The following is a 26,118-nucleotide window of genomic DNA, read 5'->3' on the forward strand; positions in this document are numbered from 1 at the left end:
TTATTAACTTCCTCCTCTGGGCCAGGGACTGTGCTAGCTGCTCTGCATACTTTATCCCTAATCTTAATAGCAGCACTAGCACTTTATAGATGAGAAAATGGTGGCTCAGAGAGCTGGGAACCTTGCCTAATGTCACACCAGTAGTAAATGGCAGTAACCGAGTTAACATCCATATCTAACGTCATAGGCCATTATATGTCCAAACGAATGTTCATTTATTCATTTAAGTACTTATTGAGCATCTATTATAACCCAGAGTGGATTCTAGGTATTAGAGACAGGACAGAATCACTGATTCATAAAGAAAAGGGCATATTGCCTTCAACTATTGAATTGAACTTAAAGCACTAGTCTCTTCACAAATTCACTTTTCAGATTTCCTTTGTTCTCCCAAAAAGGTGACTTGTACAGTACCAGCACAGTTAGAACTAAAAGGCATTTGGGTTGATATGATCTCGTCTGTTATTGCTGTGAAGGCAGGTGTTGCTTACAATGATGGAATGTTGGGGAGGGTAGAAGGTCTTAATATCGGGAGAGGTCAAGTAAAACTTAAAAGCAGAAGCCAGAGTTAGGAGAAGAGGATTGGAATGAGCAGATAACCATTTAGGAACACCTTATTTATACTTCAACTTCTTTGTTAGCATTCCTTCCTGCTCCTCTTACGAGGTCAAATGAATGAAAATACCACACTTCACAGTCTTTTGGACCTAACCCACCTACGTGGCTCTTCTGGTAAACATCTAGAGTAGGAATTTAAGGGAAACATTTCTTCAGGCTCCACTCTTGGAATGGAGGGCGAAGCTGTGCGCTCCACCAAAGATGGCGGTGGGGAGCGTAATGGCCAGGAGAAGCACCATTCAGTCCCACAGGAATAGCTTTGCCCTCTTGCCTGCATGTTCTCCTCACTCTTCCTTCAGAAGCACTTCTTTTGTCTTTGCTGTGGTGACTGAGGCAGCTTTTACATTCTAACCACCCCTGAACTTTGTTGAACAGCTAGGCCATCTGAGATGTATTAACATAAAAGCTTGTGGTGGCCACAGGCGAATGTGGGTGAGGAGATTGAAGCAGGCAGGAAAAGCAGCTGGAAAAGTCCATGAAGAGGTCAGAATTCAAAACTCTTCCCAATGGCATGGGGGACAAAGGGCAAAAAAAAAAAAATAAAGGGGTGAGGAAGGCAGAACAGGCCTTTATACACCACTCCAACTTATGGGTGATTCAACATGAGGAATCCTATTTATCTTTGATCCTGCTCTATATGGATTCATGCAGAAGGTGCTCAATAAATGGAAGTTGAATTTAATTGTTGAATTCAGAATGAAGACAACAAGATTCCTATCCATCTAAAGATTCATGTGTTATTACTTATTTAATACATCTTGGATTCCCAACTCCATGCTAGGTTTTGCTTTGTAGAACTTGGACCTATTGCAGAATCCGCATCCAGCTCTCTTCGCTACCACTCATGCATCATCTTCAACTTGTGAGGCAGTGTGCCCCATTAGGAAGAACACTGCTGGAAGTCAAAGACCACCTGGGTTTTGGTCATACAGGCTGTAAGTGATAGTGACAGAATTAGAACCCACATTTGATTTTAAAGTCCATACATGTCCAAATGGCTCATTCATTTGATCATTGAACATCTACTAAATTCCAGGTACCAGATGTGTGAGCATGGAAAATCATTTCACTTTTTTGGATCTTAGTTTCTTTTTTGGTAACATGTGGGGAATAGACAAGGCCAGAGTTTTCCAACTGATGAATACAAACTGCGGGCTATGCTAGAGATGACTGCAAGTAATGCACAGACATGATATTAAATAACACTGAGCTGCGTGGGGAAACAGTTATTTCCTTTTACTTCCTTTTTTTTTTTTTTTTTTAAAGATTTTATTTTTCCTTTTTCTCCCCAAAGCCCCCCGGTACATAGTTGTATATTCTTCGTTGTGGGTCCCTCTAGTTGTGGCATGTGGGACGCTGCCTCAGCGTGGCCTGATGAGCAGTGCCATGTCCGCGCCCAGGATTCAAACCAACGAAACACTGGGCCGCCTGCAGCGGAGTGCGCGAACTTAACCACTCAGCCACGGGGCCAGCCCCCTTTTACTTCCTTTTTTAATCCTCCTGTTTAATCAAGGGGAAAAGTCCTGGTTTGATGTTACGATGTCTTTAATATCTCTCAAACAATTTCTAATATGCACCATAAGAAAGACCTAACTATCAATTTTAAAGAGTTTTGGCAATATTAGACTAGAATTTAATAATCCTACTTTGTTTTGTCTGTAATTTTTATGGGTTAACTTCAATTTATGGAAAGTGATCCTGGTTTTCCATTTATTACAGTAATGGGAAAATTCTTTTTATAATAAATACGTTTAAGGTAAAAAACCAGTTTATTTAAAAGGTGCCTTAACTAATTGTAAAAGTGGTGGGTCAATCTGGCTGAAATCATGAAGGTGGTGTGTGAGTGGCTGAAATTTGGGCTACATTAGATGTTTGTGATGAATTAGAAAATCTCTAAGGTCTGCCCACTCTTGCTTGTTATAATGTTCTAAGATGCATTTGTAAAACGAATGAAGATTTAGTAAGCATTGGACCTTGCTGACTCTATTCCACGCTAACCTTGGCTGTGTGCCCAAAACAGGGCGCTAGTATCATGTTCAGATCTGCTCCAAGGACACGTGGAAGGGCACCCTGAACAGAGAAGCACGACGAGGAGCACTGAGGGGGCTGCCCTGGGACTGAACCTCCAGGGAGAAATACAATTCTTCCGTAAAACGTGGCAAGTTTGCTATTTTCCAAATGGGAAGCTGTGTAGGGCAGAGGTGAAGGCATAGGTTTGGAGCCTAGTGGCTCTTTGCAATTTACTAGCTGTGTGACTTTTAGCAAGTTATTTAATGTCTCTGGTTCAACTTCCTCATCCATGAAATAGAGAAAAAACACCCACAAGATTGTCATAAGGATTAAATTAGATAGGGTGAGCAACAGTGCCTGCAACTAGTCAAGTAATAAAGGATAGCTATTATTTTTAGTCATATGGAACCAAAATAGGAGCTTGAAAATACATGATTCTAATATCAGAAGGACAAGGAAGTGGGCGCCTGGCTTCGCTCCCTCATTAAAATGTGCTCATCAACTTTAGCACTGGAAACTCACGTCTCCCCAATCTTCGTGAATCTCTTTTTACCCAGCAACTAAGGACAGAAACCTGGGATCACTCTAAATTGTTTCCCTTTTCTCCCTTTTCTCTCAAGGTTCGAAATGTAATCACAGCACTGCCATGGGTGGCTAAAAACAGCCTGGTGTATTAACTGAAAATTTTTCTCATGTAAATATAGATACTAAACTTGTTCTGCAGCATATCAGTAAATCAGGGATGAAGAAGTTATTTTTCAGATCTCAAAATTCCATGTAATATTTATAGGCTCTGAATATATTTAGAGCTAAGCATACCAGGGATAAGAAAAAGTTCCATAAGGGGAGAAATAAATATGCTAAATGTGTGCAGTATATCTGTCTTACGAGGCCCCAGCATGCTTTATGCAGTACTGAAGTTTGTGAGTGAGAGCTAAGCTGCATTTCCCTGGTTGTTCTTTTTAACTATAAAGGAAGGTGATAAATTATGAATGTGCCCAAGCCACCCAAGTATGACAGTTTTAATTTTCATTGTAACAATATGTACAATACCAAATGCATGAAACTCAGTTGGAATGTGACAAGGCAGCAGAGGATATGTGGAAGGTGACGCTGAGAAGGTGAGCTTGACCTTCCTGTCCAATAGCGCCTGTCTCCTAGCCATTGGGAGCTGCCAGTGTTCTCAGCGCCTTGCCACTTTGCCACTTCGTGCTCTAAGATGATAGTTCATGTGTTTCTTGAACATAGGCGTGCCATGCTAACGACTGTCAGGAGAGTCTATTGGCTCTCAGATCCTTACAGTATCTGAAGAAAATGAATACCTTTCTGCTTCATTTTTTTATCCCATGTTTTTTTCTTCCTTTCCTATAGACAGTTGTCTGTAATATTCACACATTTCTTGGTTTCCACTTTGTCTCTCTTTTCTCTCACACAAAATAATGCCCTGCTCCTTTAATGTTTCAAGTCTTGTACTGCCTTCCTCTCTCCATCATCCTTATTTCTTAAGCTTTTCTACTTGGAGCATCAACGTCTAGTTATGTCAAGGATGACAAAATCCTACCTTTGTATAGAATTCTCAGAAGAGGATGTGAGGAACATACCATTTATAGACGTTGTTCAAATTCAATTACGGTTTAAAAAACTTAAAAAGTCCTACTTCAAACAAGATCTAAAGTTTGGGATTGGCAGCCCAATGAAAGGAATGAGTAAAATGGAGTAAAATCAGAAGGAAATGCCATCAACCTTCTTTCTTTGTCTTTTTCATTAAAAATCCACTCCATGTGGAAACTCTGAATGTGGTCATGTGGCAGGCACATGTGTCATGGGTGATAAGGAGGGCTGGCAGGAAGGAGGGTGCAGTAACTGCGGGAGTGGGTGAGGATAATGCACGCCTTGTGGGCCAAACAGAACTGAAATGTGGCAATTTTCGAAAAATGTTTGTCAAGATGAACAATTGTATCACCAATAAGTTTGATTATCCTTTTGTCTTTACAGGTAAAATCACAGTGTAGTAAATGCCATTGCAGAAAAGTATTCTGTATAATAAAACAGTTTCCAGTCTTGGAAGAAGAGCCAGGATAACAGCATTTAATTGATCTAGTTTTTATGAACTCTGTGCAAAGAATAATCTCGTATCAAGGCTTTCCTATATGTCTAACCATTTATGGGGAATAAGGACGGGGGAGAATGAATACTGCATAGAATGGAGCGATTTCCTTTGGACTGTTTGTAGGTAAAAGTTATCTCGCCACCTCATTCACAAGTTCCTGCCTTATTATCTCAGATTCCTCACGTAAGTGTAGTCACAGGGAAAAATTTTCAGGTTTTTGGAGGAGGAAAGATATAAGCAGTGGACGGTGGCCACAAGGAGGAGTGGAGTGACTTCAACACTGCAAGTCCCATGTGTGAGTTTACTGGGCTCTCTCTTCTCCCTTCATCATTCCAAAGTCTTTGTCACTCATTATATCTGTCTCATCATTGGTCCTTCAAACACGGAGCATCATTTTAGTAGTGGCTTTTTACCAGATATGTGGTCTTGGGCAAGTTCCTTAACTGGTCCAGGCCTTTGTTTTCTCATCTCTAATGCTGGCATAACAAGACTTCTACTTCCTACTTCCCAAGACTGTTGCAAAGATTAAATGAGTTAATATCCATACAGTGCATGGAACAATACCCGGTGTATCATAAGCAGTGCATAAATGTCTGCTGGAATAATAATGATTATCATTGTTAACAACACATACGTTGCTTTCAGTAGGAAATCACTGTATAATCATTGCCTAATTCCTCTTTTAGATTTGTGCTTCTCTCAGGGACTTTTTTCACACCCATGGCAGAACAGGAGGTGATTAAGTGTGTAGTGTTGTTGCTATTCCAATACTGGAGTTTGGCAGGTGATGCCCACGCACTTGAGGAGTTCCCAGAGGCAACGTGTTCACCACCCTCTGCTCTGTCGCCTGAGCTGACTGGCACATAACTGCTCCTGACAAGATGGATGATTTGAGTATCAGAAAAACTGCTGTCCTGTATTTTTAGGCTGAAAGATTTCCATTCTCTTTGGACTGTACAAAGACAAGCACGCAGCGCTCCCAAACATTGGCGGGGCACAATTGCAGACCTCTTAGCACTTTTGGAAGACCTAAGACCAATCCATTTAGTGAAATGATTACATTATTAACTAGATTTCCCAACAGTCATTGTTCAAAGATTGAAATTTCACATATAAAACCAAAGCCCAACAAAGGCCTTTTTTCTTACATCACAAAGAAAGAAATCTGTTTCAGCTTTGGGGCTGTCATTAATAAGAGGCAGAATGGTCTGGTATAAGGACCTGAAATTAAACTCTCCCAAAGTTCCTACATTCCAATCAAACATGACCATTTAATGATGAGAGAAATCCCAGTGTAGAAGACAGCCTTTACCTTAATGCATCTACAGCACACAAGCAGAGAAATGGAAACTTAGGTGGCAGGCCCAGAAAAATCCATGGATGTTTTTAAACATGTTCTAACCCCTGCTAGATGGAAAATGCAAAGCCTCTGGCATCAGTAGATCTGGGTACTAATCTTAGCTCTGACACTGAATAGCTATGTGATCAAACTGCATTTCAGTTTCCTCATCTGTAAAATGTTGAGAGTTGACATCTACTTCAAAGCGGTGTTGCTGGAACTAAATGAGCACCTTTGAATAGCTCCTATGACAGTGCCTAACATATGACAGCTGTGCAGTAAATGTTTGTGTCTCCCTGGCCCAGCACTCTGCTGTTAGGATCTGAACAGTGGGACCTTTTACCAGGTGAGAGCTCTCCTGTGCCACAGAGTCTGGGCCCTTCAAACATGCTCAACTGACGCTTGTGAAAATTACTCTCACCTGCCCACCTCTTCGTCACCCCAGCTCCTCTACTTTCTGCTGGTTTTTGTTCCTGACTTGACCCTTACTTTTTGGCATCCCTCATGGTTTACCCTGACAATCTTGTCTTTGAACCTGATCTCACACTTTTCATACAAACTAGGTTCTGGTATTCTGTCCATGTTCCTTCAAGTTCTGGATCCAGGGTTTGGCTTTGCAGTTCTAGTTGGTCTTGATAGCACATTCCAGTCCTCTTTCACACATAGGTCAAAGACTGTCAAAATGGCACCTTGTTTTGATTTTTCATCATCTTTTCAGGAATTGAGTTTCTTTATCATGGAAGATTCCTTCTCAAAATAGCTTAGCATACTTCTGGTTTTATCTCAAGTGTTATTTTCAATGGTCTCAGCAGTAGGCCTGGCCTATCTGGGCCTTGGTTTAAGGCAAGACTGAAATGAAACGATAAGGTTGGGTTTGGAAAGGCAGATTCCAAAATCAGAGGATTTCCAGATGGGAATGCTCACATAGCCACCCAGAGTCTGCTTGACTAGAAGGAGGAAAACTGGAGGGAGTGGCCAAGGTGAGTTATACAGATAGAAAACATCATATCCCAAGACAGTGGAGGTTAAATGGGAGGGGACAAGTATGCGGAGCAGGCAGGGTCAAGAACACCAAAGCAACCAGATACCGCAGAAGCAGAAGGGAGAGTTCAGTCTTGGGCTTCTGGGGAATTGCATGTGTGAGGGAATGTTCAGGTGAGTATGCCATGGGAAGGCCCAGGCCTTCACGCAGCAAGAACAAGGTTGTCTGCCATCCAGCCACAGCCCTCTGCTCTGGGCTGACCGTTTCTGACAATAGTGTTGTACCTACCACAGCTGAATTTAGAGAATTTGTGGAAAGTGATCTTAACTGAGTTGTTACCATTATGCCCCATCACCTTTAAATAGCTGAAAGGAAGGTATATCTTCCTAAGGTTGATTGAAGTGAAGTAGTCTTTGATAGTCTAGAGCCTTATCCTGAAGATCAACCACAAAGACAGATAAGGAGGATATTTGAAACAGCAATTTGTGAGCAGTGTGAAAGGGTAACCTGCTATTTAAAAAAAAAAAAAGTGATCAACTTTGTTCCTCTCTTACAGCAGAGACTAGCATAACCTGATCAAATTTTGAGAAAATGGTATTATTAAAGAAAGCAGAAGCCTGGCCCGTAAAAGCCTGTGATTATTCAGTCCCAAAACTAGGCCCCAAAGAAGGTATTCTCTCTGTCTCTCTTCAGATGTGGTTAAGGAGAATAATGGACAAGGAAGAACCTCCCAGAGGGGAAAGTCAGAGGCCATGGAGGTTGATGTCAAGCAGGTGTTCCAGGGTCTACCCAAGGGGACGAGTCCCCTGGTAGGGCAGGGAATCTCTGGAGTTCCCCAGCATCAGGATTTCATCATCAGTGTGGACCAGGGACCGCTATGTGTTTCCCATTATTTCTTCTCTGAATGGGAGATTTTATTGCAGTAGTCCTATTCCTACACCAACACTATATATTGGAGGGGTGTTGGTAGAGCCAGACAACTTGACTTTTTGTAGGTCACCAGAACAGGAGTCATCTCTGCTCCTGATGGAGAAGGTGGTGAATGACTTTGTGCTGGATGCAAAGGCTGGGTGGGATTTTGAAATCATATGGATGTCTGGCTATCCAGAAGCACAAGCTTGGATGGGAACTGCCACAGACTATGTTTCCAGCCTTTCTCGTCACTAGATGTGGCCATACGACTGTTTTCTCACTAACAGAATGTGCGCTGAAGTGATGCGCACCATTTCTACATCACTTACTTAACAGACTGATTGCCCTTCCTTTCTGCTCCTTCATAGGTTGGAGCACTGGCAGCTTCAACCACAAAGATGAAGATGATTGAGAATAACACAGAAGGAACCTGGGTCTTGGAATAACCTAATGGAGCAGATCCACCCTACCAACCTGGACTGCTCACTCCAAATTAGTAGGTCAATAAGAAATAAACTTCTATTATATGTAAGCTTCTGTTGTTTGGGATCTCTCTGTCATAGCGAACATACCCTCCTTTGTCTCGATGCATGAAATCATGATTTCAGAATGATTTGACATAAGAACAAATATAAGCCTCATCTCTAGAGTAATTTGAATTTGAAATTTCAGTTCTAAGTACCACAAAGTCATTTTTCTAGATGTTATAAATTCTTACGTCAGCAGGAATTTTGAATCTGGGGTATACCACACTCCTGAAATTACATATAAAAAAGTGCAATACACATATAAAAAAGTTTGTTTTTATTAACTACTCAAAGGTAGTCCCAAATGAGTTAAAAGCACTGTTCAAAATCCTGGTAATTCTGCACCCTCCAGGATCAAGAAGAGACAAACTTGAAATACAGTTCTGCTTTGCTGGGTAGATGAAAACATTAGCTGAACAAGAAATGAGGCTTTTCATGCCAGCAGCACGCTCTGGTACTGTCGGCCTGGTGTTACTTTTAGATACGAAAATTTGTATTCTGTAGGGAGTGGGGGGTGGCTAATTATGTTTTTCTCAGTTGCCATCAAGTCCTCTTATTGAAAACCAGTCTTTTGCTCATTATCGTCACCTAAACAGATTAATTTAAGAACACTTCCAATGCAATGAACTGCTTTGGATGTCCTGTGGAGTTTGTTATAACCTGTATATTCTGACTCACGCACACCATAGTATTCACACAGATCTAGATGTCATGTAGCTTATGTCCACACAACCACTAACATAAAAACGTCATCAAGTTTCATCAGGTTCCAGTTGCTCATAGTACAAAATGACGGCTGTTCAGCGTTTGCCTTCTTAAAGTTTTCTAAGACAGGCAATCTCATAAGCAAATGTACGGAGACCCAGCCGCCCTTCTGGCGAAGCACGTCAAAATGAGTATCGGCTTCATATTTAAGACATTACACAGGTGCCCTTCATAGAGCAGAGAACCCGGGGAAAGCTCTTGCAATTAGACCTTAATAGGAAGGACTGGAGGAGAAAGGTCCATTTCATCTGCATTCAGGAGAGATTTTGCAAACAATATGGGGGTTCACAAGCTATTTGGGTGTGGTGGGAGAAGGTAAGGGGGCCTTGCATTCTGTAGTGAATGACAACAAAAAAGGCCCAGAGAAAGAGACAATTCCTGAGTGTAGGAGACGTATTCAGCAATTACAATAAAACCCTGAGAGAAAGCATTGTCATTTGTGGTCATATTTATTTATTCATTATAAACATGGAGGAAAAAACCCCAGAAGGGACAGTCAAGGTGTCCTATGGGAATTACAGTGGAAAACTTGTGTTTGGGACATTTTCAAAACTCAACGTATTTTGCTTGTTCTTCAAAGTGGGAATTCTCGCGTAACTAGGAAGATAAACATTCTTAATATCCTTTCATCTTGCATCTTTTACTGTTTTTTAAAAGCACAAATGAAAAACCAGAAAACACATATTCTCTTGCCCCTGTAAATTTTAAACAGCCATTTTACAAGTCATTCAAAAGAAGGCTAATTCTGATAGAATGAAGCACCTAAAAATGCTGCTGACGAGGTGCACGCCTTAAAAATTAACCATGTCGAGTCAGGAGTTTTGGTATTGTTTGTTTTGGGCAGCCTGATTTGACCCACACAATAGCTATCTGAAACCATGTAATAAAAATCTTTTCTATAATGGGGTTCTACTGTATTGGCGTTAAGATCAAATGTCAGCATTCTTTGATCTCCGTTGCTGGGATGTTCTCATTATGTGGAACAGAATTCAGCAGGTGTTTGATTGTTTATCCAGTAAAGGGAAAGGTGAGCTGGGATTAAATTGTTATGACATAGCTTTGTTTCAGCCCCGCTGAGTCTCACTGAATTTGGAATAATTGTGTTGCTGCAATAGCAATCTTGCTAAGTACAATAGGACACGGAAAAGCTTGGCTCAGAAACTAATGGACTGCGGCTACCATCTGTGGGGTTGAAACTAAATGCCTCTAAAAGAAATACTCATAAATGTAACTAGCCATCTTGTTGATTAGCTTTTCGGTGGACAAGATTCCAGTTGCCTAAATGAACCAGCGCAACCTCTCTCTGGAAGCCAATAAGTAGATGAATAACCATTTGCTTCTGAATAAGCATTTGCCCAATAAATTCCAACATACTCAAAGCCCCTTTGAAAGAAGACACTTATAATCAAATTATGTAAAATGTAGAAAATTATATCAACACTTCACAAACTATAAATTAAAGTAGAAAAACATAAGTTCTTGTGCCAGTGTTTATAAGGTCATTCTTTTCTAATTCAATGTTTTCAGCTCTACTCTTGTATCCTGTTCTCTGTGGCTGAGTTAATTGTAAGCTGACAAGTTCAAATTTATGTTCCTTAATTGATTCAAAGAAAATTTTAGTCTCAGTTCTTAATATTAGCACACAATTTTCTATTTTTAAAGAAAAAGAATCAATCTTTGTAAGTGCACAATTATAGTTCTCTCAGTGAACACATCTGCACAGCACATAGCACTCTAAGACTTCATTAATTATTATTACCTTTGACTCCAGAATTTTGAGTTTTTGAGGATACTATTCTTCACTGAAATCCAGTTAGAGGCAAAATTTTAGATAATTAAGAATAATTCCATAACTATGTGAGCTAAGCAAGAACTGGATTTTCTAAAGGAAGAATTTGAAACCCCCACACAACTCTACAGATTTACTTTTCTCATCTTTCTTCTCAGAATTTCATATTGCAGCCCAAAGAAATCCAGAGGCTAAAGCAGATTTTGCTGAGAGTGCGTCAGGCGAGAGGGGTTAGCGCTGGTTGAGTTCTCCGCCCCTACACACTTTCTCCCTGTGGTCCAACCTCCCAAATGTAGATGCAGCGCCATGTGGCCTGCACCCCCCAAACCGTCAGTCCCCAGCTCAGCTGGGAGGCATGCAGGAGCTCAGCATCATGTAGCCTTGCTGCTAGGGGCTTTGGCTTGTGCTTTGAGTTGTGATTCCAAAGCTTTTGCCTTATCTTGATTTGTCGGATCTCAGTTTTGTTAATTGAATCTGCCTGGGAAGCTGCTTAATAATTTCCACACTCTTGAGTTTGCCCCGTGTGAGTTCTAGTCTTCCCCAATCCCTCTTGACTTCACAAGCAGTTGAAATCTTGCCTCTGACCCCCAGTCAATGGTTGAGACCCTATGCATTTGCTGAAATATTCCCAGTTGCTCTATTTAACCCATCCATCAAAACATCCCTTTATGGCCCTATGTCTATGGTAGTGGCAACGTGGTGACTGCTGTCATTCAGACAGTGGCCTCTGTCTCCTAGTCGACTTCCTCAGAGTACTTACAGAGTACTTGACATCTTGATATGTATCCTCTTTTATGTCCCATATTGGTGGGGCAGTGCCAGGCCCTGGCCCCAAGTCTGCCCTGCTTCAGTACAGCTAGGAGAATAATGTTCATCTATCCCCCATTAAGTGATAATAGGGTTGGAATATTTACATATTCTATTAGAATTTTGTTACACTTCCTAATTTTCCAAATATTGTCTCTTTCTATATCTCCGTTGATACACTCTTTCTTCCCACCCACCTATTGAAAACTCTGTCCCCTCTTGATGCCAGGAATTGTCGGATGCTCATTTTCATATTCGTGTTCTCAACTGGGCTGACCCCCATCACACCATATCAGTGGAGAGTCAAGCTTTTGTCTTGGACTATTATATTCTGTCTTATCTCACTCTAGTTAACTCTTCCGCGCTCAGCCAGATATGAAAGAAGTGGCGGTACAGTAAAACTATAAGGATAGTTCAAAATGTAAGCAATTTTCACCTCTGTTTCTTCTGGGATCCTCTTTTCCCCTCCCTTTTTCTTCTGTCAGATCAAGGGCACAACGAGAATCAGCCATAATCACTTTATTAATAGCTACTACCTCAGTACCCACAGCAATCCTGCAGGCTGGGCAAGAGCAGACCCACTTTTCAGATGAAGAAGGTAAGACCCAGAAAAGTCAAGATTATTTTCCCTTCAGCTCTTTGCTGTTCAGGTCCCTTCAAGTGGGCAACAGCGAGCAGGAGGAATTACCGAGGGGACTCAAGGAGGCTGAGTGCGCATGGGGTCAGGAGGGGGTTCAGTGGGGAGCAGCGAGGCTCACAGGGAGTTTTATTTCCTGAGTCAGGCAAGTGGGCTGAAGCAAAGGCAGATCCAGCTGCTGGAGATTTGGCTCTTGGCCCTCAGTCTATTAATGAATTGAGGTGGGGCAGGGGCAAGGGGCAGAGATGGAAAGATCTGTGTACTAAAGGCTATGTCTGGAATGGTTATCTCTTGGTCAGCTCTGACCTTTTGCAGTGTGACTAGAGAAATCTGTGATCAGTTATGCTGTCTGCCCTGGGGAGGAGAGGGGAGGGGCAGCTTGCTTATTTTCTGACTCTGCTCTTCTTGGATTTAGGACAAATCATCCAATTGGAGCTATTTATAATGAAAAGGAAACCTGAAAGAGGAGCAAACTGGCAAAACTTGGATTGGCTGTATTAAAACCATATTAATTGTAAATGTGACTTGCTTACTGTATTTCACTAAAGTCCTTACATGGCTTACAGGGCCCTACAAGATCAGACCACCCTGCCCCATTACCCTGCCTGTCTGATGTAGTAGCTTGTCATTCCCCTTCCCGTGGCTGCTCCATTCAGGCCACACTGCTCTCCTTGCTTGGGGGCAGGTGGAGGGACATAAAAATGCTTAGCAAGTTCCCGTCTCAGGCACTTGCTGGTCAGCCTTCCTCTTCCTGAGATGTCCTTCCCCCAGATGTGGGCAGCTTCGCTGCCTGTGGCCTCTGTCAAACATCCTGTTACCTGAACAGTCTTCCCTGCCTGCCATTGTCCTTAAGAACACTACCCCTCCTGTTTCCACCCCTTTGGCGCTCCCTATCCGCTTGATCTTGTGTGCTCTCTCCCTATTGCCCTTGTTATATATGTGTTTAATGTCTGCCTCACCCTCTCTGAGAATGTCAGCTCCAGGAGGCCAACCATCTGTTTGTTCACGGCTGTTGACCCAGCACACAGGGGAGTGCCTAGAAAGTAGTAGGTGCTCAAGAAATATTTGTTGAATAAATTTATGCTAATTATTTCATAGAATAATCTCATGCTTAACACTATGTCTGACTCTATTATATATGTCATTTTATTTTGGTACTAAATTTTAATAATGTAAAATTTTTAACTTTAATAAAAGATAAATACTTTATCTTGTGACTGAATAAAGTGTCTCTTTTGGCATCCTCTTCCCCAATTTTAAGTGGCCCACAGAGATACAAATAATAGGATATAAACACATGTGAAGAATAAAGGAAAAAAAGAATAAAGTAGTAAAGTGAAGCCCGTGGTAGAATTAGAAGACAAAATTATTAGTCTTCTGTCAATCAAGCCAGTGGACTCTATTTAAAACCTGGAAAAAAATCAAAAAAAAAAAAATACAAGCACATACTTTTCGGTTCCATTAAGTCACTGTGGAAAAATCTGGGTTTGAATTGAGATCTTGTTACTTATCGGTTGTGTACATGGGCAAATTACTTAAATTTCTCAGGTTCTGACTTTCCCTTTCTGTAATGGATATAATTATAGTGTTGACCTCACGGCTCTGCTGGAGATTAAATGAGAATAGAGCGCATTGAAGTGCTCAGTCCAGTGCCTGGTCCATGTGCTCAATCCCCAGAGAGGGCACACTCACTCGGGAGGTGGGAGACAGGGTTGAGGGGTGCCCTTGCATGGCTCTTCCACAGGCCACGCCAACTGCTCCACAAGACAGCCAGCTCCTTAGCTCTACCCTCAAAGCAACAAAGTCACCATGAGAAGATGCCATGTCCATGAAAGGACCCATTATATCATATGCCCAACGGACCTTAAATACTTTTAAAAGGAAAATTCCCCAAACACTATCCTTTTCAAATGTCTTTTAAACATGAATCTCGTGTACTAAAATGGGCTTGGGTTTGGTTCGAAATGTGAGGATAAACACCCCCTACATTCATAGACTGAATTGGAAGCAAGGCTTTCACATAGCGTTCCTACAACCTCCAACCTAATTTGCTATGCTTTACCCTGGTGCACCAACAAGAGCCATCTGTGGAAATGAATGGGCTGGTCTGGGGGGATGATACTGTAAATAACAGCCACCAGGAAAAAAAAATCCTGAGGAAAATTAATTTTCAACAGTGGAACAGAGCAGGGAAAACAGACCTTGTTTCTCCTGCTTATGATTTATAACATGTCCCCTCTTAACTCACAATAATGAATCACCAACTTTTCCTCCAAGGAGTTTATTCTCTCTCTGAGTTTGACTCTGCGTATATGTACATGCAAGGACAGGAACTTTCCTCCCATTTGGAATTCCTCTTGGTTATGCTTCCATCCTGTTTTTTTCCAACATTAACAAAAAATCTCCAAAGGGAATCTCCTCCCTTGCCACATTCCTCTTTCTTCAGAATTCTCAGCTGAGTTTCATCAAGAGGCAAGTTTTCAACAATTGGATTAGAATAAAATTCCTATTCTTTTAAGGAACATTTTTATGATTCAAAGGTAAATGTCAAACCAGTGGTGAAAACTCATTAAGAAAAAAGAGAACATGATCAAACGTGGTATGTATTTTGTAGTTGTAGTTCATAGTTACTGTATTTAAATTTAAAAATTAAAAACATTTACCCGGAATTCCATCAACTCTTAGTTACGTTTCCATTTATTATTTGTACTTTGACTTGCTCAAAGCCAGCCTCTTAGGAAAATCTCCACAGATCTCCTTGTTGCCAAATCTGGTGGTTCTACTTCTCAATACCCAGCTTATTTCACATCTTGGCAGCATCTGACACTAACGACCATTCATCCCCATCTTCTAGAAACATTTTATCCCATTGGTCATCATGATAACCACACTTCACATTTTCCTACCACCTCTGTGACTGTTCCTTCTCAGTGTCCTTGAGATTCCTCTTCTTCCACCTATATCTTAAATATGGCTTTTCCTCAGGGCTCTGTTCTGGGCTTCTCTCTTCTTACTCTAACCTCTGCTTAAGCAACCTGTCCTATGTCCATGGCTGCTGCAATTACCACGTCATTTACATCTTCCTCTAAGATTTCTCTCCTGAATCAAAGCTATTTATTCAACACTTACTGATCTTCTGCACTTAGACAACACAGGCACTTCAACCTTAACATGCCCCAGTGGAATGCATCCATCTTCCACCTCCACCTTCTCTTCCTTCTGCATTCTTTTCTTTGGTGACTACCCTGAGTATCCATCCCATTGTCTAAGCTAAGACTATGGGTACTATCCTAGATTTCCAAGTGTCACACTTTCTGTCTATCTCTCCTCCTTGTCCCCACTGCTGAGACCTGAATTCAGATCTCTGTTAAGCTCGCCCTGTTTACTCACTCACCTCCTAATTGGTCTTCCTGTCTCCTGTTTTGTTCCCACACAATCCATTCCTCACTCTGCACCCTCAAATACAAATATACAAATCTGATCAAGATGCTCAAATTTAAGACCATTCAATGCCTTCTCATTACCCTCAGGATAAAGTCCAACGTCAAAAATCTAGTCCATAAGGCCTTAATGGATTGGTCTCTGCTTGCCTTTTCTTCTTTCTTGCCTTACTTCTTTCTTCTTGGCATGTTTTCCTTTTCTCTTCCCCTTACCTAACCTTCCAAGCTTCAGCCTTTCTGAAAATTTTCTAGTCCTCTAAAGCTGTTTCCTCCACCTGGTATACTCTTGTTTCTGTACATTCCTTACCCCTCCCTTACCTGGTTAACTCCTATGCATCTGTCAGCTGTGAGTTAGCTGTCACTCTCTTCAGGAAGTCTTCCTGGATTGAAGTGCCCCTCCTGTGTAATCCATAGTGTCTGGACCTCCCCTTTATGCCTGATCCCATTGCACTTTAACTGCCTGAGGACTGGCAAGGCACTTCAACTCTGTGTGCCCAGGGACAGTGTCTGAACTGTTTGTGGTGGAATATTCGTGTCTTACGTAGTGCATAGCACATAATAGGTACTCAATAAATATTTGTGGAAAAATTAATAAAAAGAAAAATAAAGTCTAATTGTCAGGTTCTAATTGATTTTCTAGCATATCTGTCTATCCATAAAGTGTGAGCCACAGAATCTTTACTATCTTTAGACAGAGGCTGGAAGAAAACCCATCTTAAAATTAAGAAGACAACACCACCCAACATTTATTGAGTATCATGTGTAGGCACTGTGCAAAGCACTTCACGTGTGCTATGTCATTTTGTTCTCATAGTCATCTTTGAGGCAAGGACTATTATTTTTCTCACATTAGAGATGAAGAAAATAAGGCTAAGGGAGATTAATAATTTGGCTAAAGTCAGTTGGCAGAGCCAGGATTCTATGCAACTCCCAAAGCACCTCCAAAAAACCCACTTAACAAAATGGATAAATGTGTGTGACAAAAATGTATGGAATACTTATTTTGTGTAAAATACGAAAAGAGATATATACATACATTTTCTGCTTTACTCCAGTGAAAATAACCAGGAACATCGAAGAGAGGAACTATTTTCCACTTGGTTAGTTATTACTATCAATCTGGCAAAAAATGGTCTGTGTTACATGGAAGAATAAGATTGGCAAACCAGGAAATTTTCCAGTTCTTCTGCATCAGATATTGTAATTTCTTTATTTAACATAAAATGTGAACACGCAGGTTCATTAACAGTCAAATCCAGATGCAAATGCAAATAGAGAAATATAATGGAAAACCAAATAGCAGATTCTTATTATCTGTCTTTTGTTGAAATCGATGCCAATGTTCTCCACTGCAAACAAGTACGGAATTATAGAATTCTAGGCCTGAAAGAAACTTAGAAATTATTTACTCCAATTCTCCCCAATTATTTTAAAACTTGAGGTCCAAAGGAAAACAACTGGTAAGTGTAGGAGATGACCAGGAATCAGGAAAACTGGTTGGCAGTATCTATGAAAGCTGAACCTATACTTATCCTGAGACTCAGGTATTTACTTCTTGGAATACACCCAACAGAAATGCTTTTCTTTTTCACCGAAAGATATGTATGATAACACTCATACAAGCATTACTTTTCTTTTTGCAATAACCCCAAACTGCTATCAATCCAGTGACCATCAATAGTAGACTGGGTAAATAAAACATGATATATTTAAACAATGGAATATACCATGTAGCAATGATACCAAAGAACAGCTACATACAACCACGGGGATGAATCTCAAAAACATCTTGCTGGGCTAAAGAAGTCATAATTTTATGAGGATTTCATTTATATAAAGTTCAAAAAACAGCCTAACCTACACTATGATGTCATAAGTCAGAAGACTAGTTACTAGGGGTGGAGGAAGGCGATAACTGGATGGCTTACAGGTGTTTGTTGGAATGCTGGTGATTTTTGTCTCCGGTTGATTTGGTTACATGGGTGCGCTCACTTTGTGACCATCCGTTGAGCTGCATACTTATTATATGTGCATTTTTGCTCTATGTATGTTATACTTCAAAGCCTTCCCCCCACCAAAAATGAAACTTTGGTACTTCCATTATCAGGCTGATCCTTTATTAAGAAATTCTCTAGCACAATGGGAAAAATTTATGCAATGCTGTGAATCTTAATTCTGCTAAAACTAACATTTGCCTCAGTCATATCAACAAAAACAAATACTTCAATATTGAGAACGTTTGCTAAAGAAATGAATGTTTGATGAGGAAACAAAACACAATATTTCCTTTGGCAAGCATTTGTTGGATTGGAGGTAGCAAATGTAAAACTTCCCAAGTGTCACTGAATTTGCCTACATGTTCAGTTTACTCAAGATTCGGAATTTTGTGGAGGTGGAGTTTTTAAAAACTGTAGGGATAAAAACAATTGTAACAGAAATAAAAAAAAGACTGACTTTCTAAAATGTTGCTGTGGCCATGTCCCAACTCCACACAGCTGTATAATGCCTGGCATGTAACAGCCATTCAAAAACCATTTGCTATATGAATAAAAATATAGTACACTGAGCACACTTCAGACTCCTTCTCATCAATCTTTGTCACACAGAGGTACAATGAGTATTTTTTTAATACCTGGAAAATAGGAAATTACCTATACTTCTTCACCATTTTAGTAGACATATAATAGAGAATAATGACCAAAAAAAAAAAAAACTCTATCAAAGTGCAAATTAATATTACTTACAAAATACCTGTAAATGATAGAACATTACTAAATGGTTTACGAAACAACAAATCAGTTAAGATAAAGAAGTTTTTCATTAAAGAAAAACTTGAAAGTCATTAGGACCTTTAAAAAAAGAAAGAAAAATCTTCCCCTGCCCACTACATTTAGAGAAAAAATGGAGACAGAAGTATTACTCTCCCTGGAAGTAATCATATATTAAATCTGTGTCAAGAAAACCTTGGAAATATTAGCTTTCAGGGAAAAACACTTACAATTTATATTTTCGACTTTTAAGTAATATATTCTTACTACGACTCTAAAATCTGTCTAAACCACCATTAACATTTTAAAAGAAAGTTTTCTAGTTCTTACCAAACAGAAATAAATAATATCTGACAACAGCATTAGGGACCATAAACATAAAATTACCTGTTATTAAAAACTGAGCACATTTTTCTCAAAGAAATATATTACTCAGCTGTAAAATAGTATGTTTGCCATTCGCACTAATGTTTCAACATTATGGTTCAATCTTCTAAAAAGCTGACATGGAAAATAATGGCGTAATAAACTAATTCATCATAATGTGCAAAAGAAACCGCTGGAATAAATTGTAATAACCTTTCAAAAACTAGCAGCTTTTAAAAGTATTAATTCCTACTCCAGATAATTGGAAAGGACACCTGGGTGGGTAGGCAATATTTTTTATGGGATTGCTCTGTCAGAGTCTCGGGTTGTCTCTGGACTCAGCAATGATCATTTAGCACTAAATGACAGTGAATCTTGCAAATAGGTCTTCCTAGATGGTGTTGGCCATAAATTACCAAACTCAGCTCCCCTCAAGGTCAGCCATATGAGAGGGCAGGTATCAAACGGCCTTCCCCGAGACCTAGAGCAGTCCTCGGGCTTCTCATAAATGGACAATAGTTGTGTTGGCTGCCATAAAATCAACTTAATGGACTGACAACATAAATTACCATCAAACTTTGACAACATTCGTCCCTAGGAAAGAGCTGAAGAATGCTTTTATATCAGAGCTGGGGAAAATGGATAACAATCTGTTTTGCTCTATACTAGATCATAAATATTTTTAACAATGCTAAGTGGGGAATGAATTAATATTAGAAGCCACAATATGTTTTACTTGATGCACTAAAAACAGCATCTAAGTAATATTAAAATGACACTTGCTTTTTGAAGTAACCGATATACATATATATCATAATAATGCAATGGTGTGTGTGTGTGTGTGTGCGTGTTCCAGAGAAGAGGGTTGCATTTTCCTGCACTGGGTATTTTTACTAAACCTAAAATAAAATCTAAATATTCTAAAAAGAACATTGATTTCTTTCTAGTCCTATTTTATCTATGTAGTCCACTGGACCCACAGGAAAGGTAGATTTTTCAACTCTCACACTACCTTGGATAAATCATTAGTTCACTTTCTCCATGGCTCAGTTTTTCCATCTGTAAAGTAAAATAATTATATACAAAGACATTTTGAAGACAGTGGAATTAATCCTTGTAGGAAGGCACCAAATGAACCGCAAATTACTAGAGAGCCATATCAATAATTTGTGAAAATAATTTACTTTATAAAATCAATTCCCTGTTTTTAAAAGTCAATTTGATAAAAGAAATAAAACAGCTAAACTAATAAACTGGAATTTTGGAGGTAAATTAAACATCACTGTTCTGCCGAATTTTCTTCACTCATCTAATTGTGCTGTTGTCCTGTGACTGTAGTTATTACTATTATTATTACTATGACATAAAGCTACAATTATTCTCTCAGGCATTTTTATAATAGTATATACTATCTCTAAGAAAGTGGGACTTCACTATAGATTTTGCTAAAAGAAATGCTACAGTGGGTAAAAGCAAGAATTTCCTCGAATCCAACGACATCTCAGACCATGAATATTGTATACAGTGTCCCATGAACTCTATATACTGTGTAAACTATAAAAGTTCTCAAACAGAATTGAAAGTTAGTGCTTTTTGTATCTTTCTCTCCCATATCTAGTCATCACCCTCTCTCATGCCTTTCTTTGCGCTATCTCTTGCATTTACTTCTTTCTGTCTAGTCCCATTGTCACTTCTGTCCAGAACCTCATCACCTTAGACCTGAATTATTGCAGTCGTTTCTTTGCTCCTCTTCTCTTTCCACCAATCCATCCTCCCTAGTCCTGCCAAATTAATCTTTTTTAAAGCACTATTTTAATGATGTTGTTCCCCTGCTCAAAAATTTTCAGAGCCCCCATCACCTGGAGGCCAAAGGCCATAGTCTTCAGCTGGAATCAAAGCCTTTGGCTATCTGGCCTCACTTCCTTTTCTAATCTTGTCTTTTCCAGTCCCCACGCACAAACCTTCAGAATAATAAATGTATTTGCTGCCTGGCCACCTCCACCACAAGCACCTGCCTGGCCAGTGCCATCCATCCTGTCTGCCTGTTGCTCCTTCTGCGAGGCCGTTTTCACCACTTCAACCCATGGTCAGCACCTCTAGCCGTGAAATTGGAACACTCACCTTTTTGTATTAAACATGATTTACTTCCCTGTTGCAATATTACTTAACATCAATCTCTGTTGCTTAACGGTTACCATGTCTTTTCTCCCTAATTAATTTTGTAAGGCTCTTTGAAGGCAGGGTGTTTGATCCTTATTATTGGCCAATCTCCTTAGCACGAAGTTATGAAAATAGTTGGCAATCAATAGACACTTCTTTAATGAGTGAGTGCACAATGCTGTGCTAGGCTTCTTGTAAGATTAGAATGAAAGCTATTCAGTGCTGTTCGTAACTTGTGGTATCAATAGCAATTTATGTATGTGAGGCAGTTTTCCTGAGTTTAACAAATGTTGTAATTGTTAAGTTCTTAGTGAAATTCTAGATTATAAAATATAAGCTGAGCACATGAGATTTATAACGTTAAAATCTGACTTTAGGGGCCAGCCTGGTGGTGTAGTGGTTAAGTTTGCATGCTCTGCTTTGGCGGCCTGGGGTTCACAAATTCGGATCCCTGGCGTGGACCTAGCACCATTTGTGAAGCCATGCTGTGGTAGCGTCCCACAAAATAGAAGATTGGCACAGATGTCAGCTCAGTGACAATAGTCCTCAAGCAAAAAGAGGAAGATTGGCAACAGATGTTAACTCAGGGCCAATCTCCCTCACAAAGAATAAATAAATAAATAAAATCTGACTTTAATGTAAACACAGGCACCATTAAGGATAAACACAAACTAGTGCATTTTCATTGAATGAGTACTAATTTTCTGAAAGTTTCTTACCAACAGGAAACTCAGTAATTTCTAAATAAAACTAAAATCATTCTAAGAATAAATTCAGAGAAAAAGAGATAACTATGCAGCAGTCCAGAGTCTTTATTTTATAAATCAGATATATATTTTAGCTTATAATATTCTGCAGAAAGAACATGGATTTTTGAAGTCAACAAGACCTGAGTTGGTAACTCCGTTCTCTTATTTACCAGGTGGGTCATCTAACGTCAGTAACTCAATAACTTTGAACCTTAAATTTCCCACAAGGCAAATGGGAATGTTAATATCCAATTCATCTGAAAAACCTGAGATGAATGTACTCCTTTTGAGCTGTTTATTAGGATAACAAATTTAAAGTCCTTTGGGTACCTAGCCTAGTGCCTGACACATTAGTAAACGGTAGCTATTATTATTGTTTTTGTCTTGAGAGGTTTTTTTTTACTCATTACCTTCTATCTGTTATGGAGGCATGGCTCGCTAATAGTTAAAGAGCATGAGATTAGAGTCTAAAAGATCTGGGTTTGAATTGTGGCACTACCATTTACTAGTTTACTAATCTATTTATTAACCTGTCTGAGCCCCAGTTGTATAAGAGAATATATGAGGAAAATAAAATCTCCTCATGGGAACATTCTGAAGACTAAGAATGACTTATTTTAAAGTATTTAACATAGAACAGGCACCCTATGAATAGCAGATATTATAATTCTCATGAGTCTTCTCTCAAACAGGTACCACCCTATGTATTGAAGAACTCATGTTCATGAGTATTTTTTAAGTAACAGAAGTAGGAAAATTTCTATCATATTTCACTACTTTGCAGAAAAACATAATCTGGTATTACAAAAATTATTCTTACAAATAACATTTGTATAGTGACAGTTTATAAGATACCTTTATAATTTAGGACTATGTTGTAAAATTATTCCCCAAATTAGCCATTTGTTGCTGTATTACACCAATCATTATCCTTGGAACCCATTCTACCATCAAGATGCTTAACAATGAACAATAATGATAACCTGCAAATATTAAGGAGGCTATTAAAAAAAGTTAAATGTGTTATTGTCATAGGAGTATATTTTTAGAAATACTTGACAGTTGAAATTGGTCAAGTGAAATGGAGCAATTGCTCACAGCTTCTACATCTCAGCAGCAGATCTTGCAAGCACAGGTCTCTGCCAGGTAGGCTTCAACAAAAGACACTTAGGAAAGTGGTTTCTTCTTTTTTTTTTTGAGGAAGACTAGCCCTGAGCTAACATCTGCTAATTCTTCTCTTTCTGCTGAGGAAGACTGGCCCTGAGCTAACATCTGTGCCCATCTTCCTCTACTTTATATGTGGGACGCCCGCCACAGCATGGGTTGCCAAGCAGTGCAATGTCTGCACCCAGGATCCGAACCGGCGAACCCTAGGCCACCGAAGTGGAACATGTGCACTTAACCGCTGCACCACTGGGCCGGCCCCGAAATTGGTTTCTTAATTTCCCTTTGACTTCTTGAATACTGTTGAAAGTGTCAGCTAGGTTGCCTGCTCTCATTCAGGTGAGAGTACAATTTTTAAAACTCTAGTAGATGGTTTCTGCAACTTTTCATGTAAATAAATGAAAAGAAAAAATATGGGTAACTTTCCTAAGTCTAAATACATGCATAGGTCGTATGCTGAGATTAATGACATTATCTAACCTCAGTAGCAACGCAATTAAATGCTAAGAAATGGAAGGCACCTTAAAGTTCTCTAAGACTGAGCTGTTTTTACTATCACAATAACTGAAGAACATGCTAATATCTCATCAAATACATTTATTTCCCTTCAGCATCTACAAGGTCAAAGCGAGATATCAGCCACAATCTGAAGTGCCATTAACTCCTTTGGAAAACTTTTGAAGAGACTGTCTCAAGGAGCAGCAAGCTGGATCCCGCTGAGGCCCCCAGGGTGTTCCAGGCACTCCGGGAGGTGCACAGGTACTTTTAGAACCGTGTGTTTAAGGACAGTATTACTCTTAGTCCTTCAAATGAGTAGCTTGCCACACAACCATTCCTTATACAAGGTATTTGGCTCCATATGCAACAGTCCTGATTTCCAATGTTTCATCCTATGCCAGTCCTTGGTTTGTGATTATGGCCATTACACCTACATTTTAAAACATGACATAACATCTTATAAGGGTAACTGCCACTTAGTAACTGATAACTTGACAGCACTGGATCAGCATTGGTACTAGAACAATCTTTTCTAGATCTGCTTCCAGAATCTCTACACAGCCATGGCATTTCTTTATCTTTGGTTTTCCTTTCTTTTCATTGCTTCCACCTTCCATCACCTACTGGAGATTTCAAACCATTTGAGGACTTATTTACTATTTCAGTGTTTACGTTTACCAGATCCATAAATATAATTTATGTTTCTGGCATCAATGATCATTTCAAAGCCATTTTGCAAATAAAATATTTTGATATTCATAATAATGTCTTGTGAGATGAGGAAACTGAGGCATCAGGAGGTTTTATGATGTGCCTGAGTCACTTGAGGTTAATGTCAAAACAGTGTACTTGCCTCATGACTCTGACCTGGGACTCACTTAACCGGCATTACTGCTTCATCATTTGTTGGCCTTTGGATTAGACTTGTGTTGGAAATTCTTCCTCACAAGCTGTGTGATTTTTAAATACGTTGGGTAACTCTCCGAATTTTAGCTTCCTTATTGGCAAATGGGGGATAACAATACCCACTTCATAGCGTTACTTTGAGGACTAAATAAAATGGTGCGTGTAAAGTAAAACACCCAGAATAAGGGAAGTGTTCGAAAATGTTAGTCCTTACAATCTCCTCTCTTGGTGATACTTCACCTAAAGGTAGTTTGTTTAGGTCGACAGAGGGTCTCTGAAGCTACTCTGTAATTCACTGGTGGGCCAGGAGGGCAGAGTATATTTCATGTATCAGTAGGGTGACAGAATTTAATTTAACCAACGATTTATCAGTCATCTACCACATCCAGCTCAGTGCTAGGTGCTACAGATGCACAGATGAAGTAGCAGCAGCCAAGGAATTTTGGCAGTGACAAGAACAAGACTTGTCGATGATTTCCTAGAAAATAAAAAGATTCCAAGAGGGGCTAGTCTGCCAAGTTTGACAGAGCTCATGTAAGTGCTTCAAAAGAATTTCAAATAGAATAACACGATTTTAAAACTCATAAATTTTATAAGGCTCTTGAATGGCACATTCCCCCACACTCCAAAGTGTTATTTTTGTGACAATGATACTGTATCCAACCTATATTATTACATAGGGCGAGGGACGGACCATGGAAGAGCCAGTAACAGAGGGAATTTAGGAATGAAAGGTCAAAAAACAGATTAGATGTTTCTGCTTTGTTTCCATTACTTGAGTTACCTAGATTATAAAGTACCCTGGGCGAGAATACCCATTTGGTATTTTTTACATCCTTTTCCTTCTGTGTCTGGGAACAGAAATACTTGTTGAGTTGAATTTTAGCCTCTGATTCAGACCAAAAGAAAATAATTTACGACTCCACCTCAGTTGGATTAGCCCATAAGAAAAGTATTTACAGTTAACTAAAAACATCTCACAGTGAAAATACTCATTAAAAGGTCAAATCTAGTGAAATCTCACCATACTTTGGTTTAAACTGTAAGAAGGGAGGAGAATAAATTTCCTCATTATCAACAGTCACTGCGCACCTCTGTGAGAGGCAACATGCAGAGCGAAACAGCCCAGGATTTAGGGTCAGACACTTTGGTTCTCATTCTGACTCTTTTCGTGATTTTAGGCAGTGCAGGGTCACAGGGTTCCTGATTTTAGAGTGGGGACAATGCTATCTATTTTATAGCATTACTGAGAAAATTAATTGAGACGGACTATTACCGTATGTACAGTAATAAGTAGGTAATGATTTTTGAGTGTTTAATATGTATATTAGACTATTTTAAGCCTTTTTAAAATTTATTTGCTCATTTAAACTTTATAACAACTCAAGGAGATGGAGAGTTATTATTATTCCTACTTTAGAGATGAGGAGATGAAGGCACAGAAAGTTTGTAAAAAACCTTGCTAAGGTCACCCAGCTAGTAATTGGCTGAGCAAGACCTCAAAGTCAGGCAGTCTAGCTCCAGAGTCTGTGTTCTTAACCACATCTCTATGTTCCCTCCCTCCGTCATAG

At 39.6% G+C, this 26,118-nt stretch overlaps 1 protein-coding gene across 14 annotated transcripts in view; it reads right to left on the minus strand.

The window, feature by feature from the left end:
- HS3ST5 (heparan sulfate-glucosamine 3-sulfotransferase 5) overlaps positions 1-26,118 on the minus strand; it is a 269,294-nt gene that overhangs the window by 81,969 nt on the left and 161,207 nt on the right. The gene's annotated exons all lie outside the window — the stretch shown is intronic.

Source organism: Equus asinus, chromosome 24, assembly GCF_041296235.1.
Source record: "Equus asinus isolate D_3611 breed Donkey chromosome 24, EquAss-T2T_v2, whole genome shotgun sequence".
Classification (NCBI taxonomy): Eukaryota; Metazoa; Chordata; class Mammalia; order Perissodactyla; family Equidae; genus Equus; species Equus asinus.